Genomic DNA, 9,006 nt, shown 5'->3' on the forward strand with positions numbered 1-9,006 from the left:
CACACTCTCCAGTTCCATCCATGTTGCTACAAAGGGCCATATTTCATTCTTGTTGCCACGTAGTACTCCATTGTGTATATAAACCACAATTTCTGTATCCATTCATCAGTTGATGGACATTTAGGCTCTTTTCATAGTTTGGCTATTGTTGAAAGTGCTGCTATAAACATTGGGGTACAAGTGCCCCTATGCATCAGTACTCCTGTATCCCTTGGGTAAATTCCTAGCAGTGCTATTGCTGGGTCATAGGGTAGGTCTATTTTTAATTTTTTGAGGAACCTCCACACTGTTTTCCAGAGTGGCTGCACCAGTTTGCATTCCCATCAACAGTGCAAGAGGGTTCCCGTGTCTCCACATACTCTCCAGCATCTATAGTCTCCTGATTTGTTCATTTTGGCCACTCTGACTGGCGTGAGGTGATATCTGAGTGTGGTTTTGATTTGTATTTCCCTGATGAGGAGCGACGTTGAGCATCTTTTCGTGTGCCTATTGGCCATCCAGATGTCTTCTTCAGAGAAGTGTCTATTCATGTTTTCTGCTCATTTCTTCACTGGGTTATTTGTTTTTTGGGTGGGGAGTTTGGTGAGCTCTTGATAGATTTTGGATACTAGCCCTTTGTCCGATACGTCATTTGCAAATATCTTTTCCCATTCCGTTGGTTGCCTTTTAGTTTTGTTGGTTGTTTCCTTTGCTGTGCAGAAGCTTTTTATCTTCATAAGGTCCCAGTAGTTCATTTTTGCTTTTAATTCCCTTGCCTTTGGGGATGCACACACACCTCACTTTGGAAACCATTGTTCTTTGGCATAGAACTTGGGACCTTGGTTTCCCATTTGTTTTTGAGCTGAAGAGCTTCTAGCAACTTAAGGATGCATATGGATCCATAAACGAGTAAAAGTCAGTGAAATGTATAAAGGGTCCACGCTGCATATAAAACATGCAAAGCCTGCAAAAAGTATAAGACCCAGTGTACCCTTGAAAAAGTAGACTGGTAGAAGGTACACGGCAGCACTTCTTGAGTAGTTAGCCCATTTAGTTTGGAATGTGACACTGTGACTTAAGACTGAAGAGAGAGATTTTCCTTAATGTGCATAATGGTGATCTTTGAAACCCTAGAAATGGTGTTTATTTCTAAGGCAGTATATAGTAAAAAGAAAAAGCTGTGTGTAAAACTTTGGAAAGCCTTGCCATTTGGAAGATGGGTAGAGAAGGAGCCAGGAACAGTGACTAAAAGAGCAGGTGACAGGGACACATTGAGCGTACCAGGATACTACGGGCTCCGGGAGTCCTGTGAGAAGAGTGAGCAAAGGCCGGGCAGTCAGAGGCGCGAACTGCCATCATTCAGTGAATGCCTGCTTCGTGCCAGGGTGTGGATTCGATGCATTTCTGAACTGCAGCGGTCGTCATCCCAAATGCTGCTCTGAGGTCAAGGAAATGCGGTTTCGGGAAAATAGACGGGTTAGAACCTGGGTAGCAAGGAAGCAGATGTAGACCACTGACTTGAGAAGCCCAGGAAGTGTCCTGTGGTAAATGTCCATACCTAAGTCAAGGCTTCCTTCAGAGAGGCCCGGAGCCCTGATGGCCAGGGAAACCTGATTGTAGTTTGGCACCAGTGCTCGAGCTTAAAATGTACTTGGCGTTGTCTATTTTTTAGGCACAACTAGCTTAATTTATATTTAAAGTGTTGGCATAAAATACTTAGAAACAAATATGCCATATTCAAATATAGCATCTTAACCGACGTTTTCAGTGTTTTAGTCCTCGGTGACATAAAATATACCAGTCATTCTAGGTAGCATGAAAATAGAGGATACCAAGTTATTGGTTCATTTATTTAGGAATATATTGACATTACGATATCCTTCCTGGCCAGTTGTTTAAACTATGAGACTTATTTTAGTCTTTTAACTCAAATGTAATAGTGGTTATTTTCTCAGAAAAACTCCCAGAAGTGCAATTTTGGAGTTAAAGGTCTATACACAAGCTTCCACCCTGGCTGTCCCTTGACGTGGGTAAGGAGGCCATGCGTCCCAACGTGTTTTGCGTGGACAAATGGCAGAGGAGCCGTTCGGAAGCTCTTGTTAGCGGTGCAAGGAGGATATTTTTAAAATCTATGTTAAAGCGTTTTTGTAAAGTCTCGAGCCCTTTGAGGTGTAGTGCAGTGTTCTCCAAGACCGTGTGCGATGTGCTGGTGTGTGCTTTCACGCTATGAAAAGCAAGCTGTTAACTAGTGATTGCTGTAAAGTACCAAAGCTTGTAGACTCTTCTATGAATTAGAATGGTTTCAAGACTGTCTGTCCCCTGCAAGAACACCACGTAGTAGCATTTCAGCATGCTTTCTTCAGAGGGAGAGAAAGAGCTCGAATTACGTGCAGCAGGTAGAGAACCACACATATAAACTCCAGGTATGCCTGGTTGTCACAGATGCGAGTGTGAAATCGCATGTGCATCATAGCAGGAAGAAGATAGTTAAGAGTCACTGATGCGGGGGAAATCGCCTAGGCCTGTGTCAGTCGGGCGAACTTAGATTTGAATCTATCCCTGCCATTGAGAATCTGAGTGACTCTGAGCAGTAAACTCACTGCACATCTCTGAATCCCACTGTTCTCGTCTCTGAAATGAGGATAACCACCAGCTATTACATGGTAGAAAGGAAAAGCCTCAAACGTGGCCCTTGGCCATCTGACAGGTAGCAGCACTCCCTGGAAAAGGAGGTTGTGCAGATACATTCTGGCCCAGAGCATCCGGTCTGGATAGGTGCAGATATTCAAAATATTTGATGCTGTTTTGTGTTTTGAATGGATAGGTGGTGGGAAATACCTGTCTTAATTTGGAGCTTTTCTCCCCTTCCCTTGTTCTTTACAGTCTGGGTGGTGGTAATTAGTTTGTAGATAATAAAAGTAACTCGTGCTTTGTGGTAAATCATTCAGTCCGTACAGACAGATGGAAATAGAAGCCCCTTACTTTTCCATCCACACTGTGAAACTGGTTTTGTTTGTTGGTTGGTTTGGTTTGATCGGTTTGGGTTTCGGCTTCCAAATTCAAAGTGCCACTATTTTTTAACGGTTTGTTTGCACTGTGTAAAGGGGGAAATTCCCATGACCAGAGTCACCCTGCTCAGCTGGGCCTCTGTGATTTAAAACACCTTGAAAGCTCTAACTACAAAACTCACCAACTCAATATAAAACCGGATTTTAATCGGCCCGCCTTGTGAAAGGCTCTAATTGAAGAGCCGGCCACTTGAGGGAAATGCCACAGCCCGCTGGACACGCCCTACGTGAGGGAGGCCTTGCCTCCAAATCCACTTCCATAAGGGTGTTTGGTTGCATGAGCAAAGAACTTGAGGTTTACTAGTATTTTGTTGTTTTGTTCTCGAAAGTCTAACTACAGGCCTAAAAGAATTAATCTTCCTGTTGTGGGATTGATGTGACTACCGTCAGATCCCTGGGGGGAAGATAGATTACAAGGAAAACTTGGAGTTTCAAAGGAAATGGTTTTAACATACCAAGACCACGGAGTGACGCTTGCGTCGAAATACAGAGGTTTGCCTTTCATATTCTAAGCTAGTTCTTCATTAACATAACTTGATCTAACGTGAAATAAAAAGTTCAGGGTCAAACGTTTTCACCCAAGAGGTTTGAAATTAGGATCCAATTAACCCGTATCCAAAGCTGATTAGTGGCTGTACCAGTCTGACCAGCCCTGCCACGTACCATATTAAGATGCTTCCGCCCAGTAGGGAATAACTTAACCGATTATCCCAAATGATGCCCACTCCTCAGCCACGCTGTCCCTCTGCTTTCCGTAACCTCCTTCTGCCCTACCAACAAAAGGGATGACAGAATAGGGGCCTGGCAGACCCTGCGGCAGCACTGTGGCCCAGGACCTGTCTGACCAGCCCGCGCCCCACCAGTTGTTAATACCGTATTTGGAATGTTCGTCCCTGTGCCAACAAGAGCTGAATGGCACAGCAGCGATTAATCCACAACCAACATTTGGCAGTTTTCCCCTTAAGACTGAACAGAGGAATGTGATGGATGCTTTAAATGGTCAAATGCAAAACCGGGAACGGCAAATCTCAGGGGAAAACCACACGCTTGCTTAACTCTCGTAATTCTTCTGTATTGTCCTCTATTCCTTCTCCCTTTTCCATCTACTCAAATCTTCTCTTATGGCAGCCTGAGAGGACACTGCCCCATTTTGTTTGGTCCATGTATCATTGGGTCTTGACGTGGGTACCTCGAGTCGGTCAGTGTCAGCTGTTCTGTCAATGACGGGATCGCTGGCAGTGTTGATCTTACTGAGCTACTGTTCTAACACTGAGATCCGCTTATTTTTCTTCTAAGGAAAGGCAAAATGTAATTCTGCCCTGTGGCTTACTACTGCTACCAGAAGTTTTATTGACCTTTCATTAGCCTCCCAAAGATCTAACAGTCTACTCTTTTCAGTTCTGATCGTGTCGAGGGGGATGATTGTTTCTTGTCATTTGGGATGAAGCAGTAGGGTGTGAGAATTTAGAACGTGGGCTCTGACCTCACCTGTGTTTGAGTTTCAGCCCTGCCTTTTCCCTTTGTGACTTCAGGTAAGTCACCTAACCTGGCCAGACCTATGTAGTCATTGGCAAAGTAGGGACGATGATGAGAGTTAGTTACCTCTTAAATGGGATGTAAGCCCTGGGTGCTTAGAGCGAGTGTTCGGTAAATGTTCACCATACACAATAAGCAATCTACTTTTCTGACCCTGGCAGATACGCCACTTGAATGGGAAAGTCACTTGATTACTCTGAGTTTCAGAAAATGGGAAAGCACCTATGGGACAATTTGCTCAGCAGTTGCCGAGTGCCTTTATGGGACATGATAACGGACAAAACAGACCATTGGTGTTCATGGCGCTTACACAGAAGTAGGGCAAAAAGGATTGATTTTTCAGCCAGAGAAGGTGAAGAAATGCCACGTATACAAGTTATAGAGCCAAATGTGCTTCTCCCTCACAAGAGAGTAGGTTTTATTCTCCACAACACGAGTGAAGCCTTCTAGGAGCTACAGAGACCACGTCAATAGAACCAAGCAAGGGCCAGTAGTTGGTGACTTCATTTACTGAGGGGTTTATAGATGCCTGCGTATGAACCTAACGCTGCCTGTCTGGAGCACGGGCCTCAGTTGTGCCAGAACTGACCAGGTCAGCCAGTGGTTACCTCTTCTGCTGGCTCCTGTGGGGGCAAAGGTTAAGTGACATCTGGAATGTATCTGGAGTGGTCTGGAACCCCAGGTGGTAAACCAGAAGTCCCGGGGCACGGGTGGTGTTTTTTTTTTTATCTCTTCTAGTTGAAGGCCTCGCCCAGAGGAGGTATGGGAAGGGAGCAGATGGTTTCACACACAGTATCAGGTAAGAGTTTGTTTTTTGGGACTGCGGTTTATAGTATCAATATTTCAAGGCCCTAAAGGGGCACCTGGGAAACTGATGCCGAAACGGGACATGCCTGTGAAGGACCGAGGGAGAGGGTAGGAATATTCTGGAAAGCCTCCAGACTACCGGGCAGTTCTCACGCCTGTGAAGGGAGTACTGATATGAAAGGAAGAACTGGGGAGAAGCGTCAGACTGCTACACGGTCCTGAGAAAGCTTTCTGCCAGGCCAGTGGGGTGTTCCCCTAAGCACAAGTCGCCCGAGAGAGGCCTCCTGTGCAGGGGAGGGCTGGGCAGTGGTCGGGGGCCGGGTGGGCAGCGGGTAGAGGGTGGCCCCAGAAGGAAGACCGCTGGATCCAAGGGGCCCCAACTGGGGCTGTCAGCTGGGTTCCCATGGCCTAGGAGGTTTGAGCAGCACGCCTTCACAGGTGCCAGAGACCCTACAACCGCATACCTTTATGGGGAGCTGCGGCATATGAAGGTCGGTCCTTAGGAATCTGTAGACAAAAGACCCACCTCTGGATCATCATTCAGTACCAATCAGCCACGTATCAGGGCCTGGGGGTGCAACCCTAGGCTTGATAGACAGGTCCTGGCCTTCATGCAGTTTGTAGTCCGCTGGGAAGACAGGTATTGTGAAAGTACCACAGGTGTGCCCTTCTCTAGATAGGTGGCCGTCAGATTCCTCTCAGGAGGCCAGGTAACCTCGGCCTTGCAGGCTGAGGAAACCCCAAGTACAGAGCCCGGAGGCAAGAAAGAGCCTAGCCTGTTCTAGGACTGGAAGGGCCCCGTGCGCTGGAGTGAAGGGAATATTCGGGATGGTGTGGCATGGGATGAGGTTTGGAGGTGGGCAGGAACCAGATAAGGCAACGTTTTGTCACCTGTGGTGATGCTTTTGGACTTTACTTCAAATGCAGCGGGAAGAATGGAAGATGTTCTGAGAAGGAGAGGGATGTGACTCGATTGGCATTTTGTCGGGAGCACCCTTCCTGCCATGTGGAGGATCATCTGGAACGTGGCGAGCGGGGGAGTGGGAGACAATTAGGAGACTAACAACAATCCTGGGAGATGGCGGTGGAGACTTGGTCCTGGGTGGTGGCAGGAGACGAATGGGCTGACTGAAAAGATTTTAGAGGTAGAACCAACAAGACTTGCCGATGGCTTCTCTATGAATGAAAGAAAAGGAGGAATCAGAGCCCACTGCCAGGCTTCTGGCTTGGTCAGCTGGGCAGGTGGTGATGCCATAAACTGATCTAATAGGGAAGATGGGTGAGGGGAGAGTTTTGGGAACAGCATGTCAGGAATTTAAGAACTCACCCCTGGACAGGTTTGCGATGGCCATTAGCCCAGCGGCAATGTCAAGTATGTCGTACTTGAAGCACGTGGGTCCAGGTGCATATATGATTCTCAGGGAGGGATTGGCTGAAGATAGAAATTACAGAGTGGTCAAACATGCAGAAGGTATTTATTTAAAAAAAAAAAAAATTTTTTTTAATGTTTATTTATTTTTGAGACAGAGAGAGACAGAGCATGAATGGGGGAGGGTCAGAGAGAGAGGGAGACACAGAATCGGAAGCAGGCTCCAGGCTCTGCGCTGTCAGCACAGAGCCCGATGCGGGGCTTGAACTCACGGACCGCGAGATCGTGACCTGAGCCGAAGTCGGATGCTTAACCGACCGAGCCACCCAGGCGCCCCCATGCAGAAGGTATTTAAAGCTATGCGACTGGGTAAGATCACTTCGAGGAGAGGAGCCCTGAGCAGAAGCCAGCAGTCAGATGAAGTAGAGGAAGAGGAGTCAAGAAAGGAGAGCAGAACCAGGGGAGGAACAAGTCGAGCACCTCAGAGAGGAGGGTGCCTCAGGGAGGGAGCACTCACTCACTGGTAAGTGTCTCAGAGAGGAGAGCCAGGAAGAGGAAGCTAGCAAAGTCTTGGCGGCAGGTGGGCATATTGGTGATCTTAACAAGATCATTTTGGAGTGAGTGGTGACAAGGGAAGCCAAAAATAAATGGGTTAACGAAGGAATGGGAGTTGGGAAGGTGGAAAGAGCAGGGGTAGAGCGCCCATCTCAAGAGTTCTCTTGTGAAACTGAGGGAAGGGCTAGTCACTGGAGGAGGAGAGTCTGTGGAGTCTCAGAATCTTAAATATGTGTGTGTTCTAAAAATGGAGTTTGTTCGGGGCGCCTGGCTGGCGCAGTCAGCACCCGACTCTTGATCTTGGGGTGGTAAGTTTGAGCCCCGTATTGCGTGCAGAGATTACTTAAAAATAAAATCTTGAAATAAAATGGGACAAGTTGTAAAAAGAACATCGGGACTAATAGTCTTTGTCCCACTTTGCCGAGATTAGATCCTCAAACAAAACAAGAACAAAACCTGCCTGCAGCCACTGGGTAGAGACGGCTGGGTCCACATGCACTCCCACTGGATCAGGACGGTTGGGGTGAGTGTTAGCAGGTAGGAGTCCTTGGAAGTGGTCCTGAGTGGCATCAGTCAGATGTCTCTCACCTAGGTGTGAGGTGATGAGCCGGAAGCTCCTGAGAGTGCTGAATGAGGACTTCGGCAAGGCCGGCTTCTGACGGCTTCGATAAAGACCTGTGGCAGCAGGAGAGAGAAGCATTCCCCTTCCTCAGCAGGCAACAGCAGCAACTAGAGGAAGGGCCAGGTTGGCACGCGGGCCTTGGGAACATGAAGACGGACACTCAACAAGTAACGAGGTCTCCTGAGATCCAGCCGCACCGCACGCTGCCAGTCAAGATTTCCCAGGTGTAGGGCAGACCAGCAACCGGCTATTCATAGCACAAAAGGTCGTGAGCCAAAAGTCATCTGTTGTCATTCCTTTTGTGAGGGTTTTCCAAATTCTTGATTGTTTCTGGCAAGCAGTTGACACTGGAGAGCAACTGTCACGCCAGAACGATGGATTTCTGGTAAGAGCCAAAGTCTACCTGGGAAGATCTGGAAAAATGTGCTTGCCAGAAATTCCATAATTTCACCAAAAGGCCTTTACGCTGACATTTGAAAGGGTGAGAAAAGGGCTCAGGTGAAACTATAAATGTTGGTATTCATAAGAAAGTGTGTGTGGCTGAGACAGAGCAGTTGGAGAACATGGAACAATGGGAAAGGGTAAGGAATCTTATATTGGGTTTCAAGTTAGGAGATTGCATTAGGCAAAGGGAACTTGCGATGTTAACACCTGGAATCCCCAGGTACCCCAGAAACAGGGTGAGGACTGGGATATGGAAGGCCTAATGTAAGGGATGACAGGGTCAGTGTATGTCCCCAAATTAGAAGTGAAGTGACGACAAGTGATGTCACCGTGGGGGTTATTACAAAACTTGAGGACCACGGGATCCAGCATCTGTAGGCCATGGTCTCCGAATCCTGATTCGAGAGAAAGAGGCAAGATGCAGTTAAGCATGTAGTTCAGTTCTCTGATCCTTTACCAGAATGGTCTACTAAAAGCGCGCGTTTGGCAAACTTGTGACGTGTTGATGATTTCATCTCTGAGATGAAGAATGAAAAATGACAGCCTATTTAGATAGACTTTGCTCCTAAAAGGAAACATGTATGGTTGCAAGTTCACAGTTTCATATAGAAAAGGTATTGGGGCGC

The sequence above is a fragment of the Acinonyx jubatus genome, chromosome F2 (genome assembly GCF_027475565.1).
Source record: "Acinonyx jubatus isolate Ajub_Pintada_27869175 chromosome F2, VMU_Ajub_asm_v1.0, whole genome shotgun sequence".
NCBI lineage: Eukaryota > Metazoa > Chordata > Mammalia > Carnivora > Felidae > Acinonyx > Acinonyx jubatus.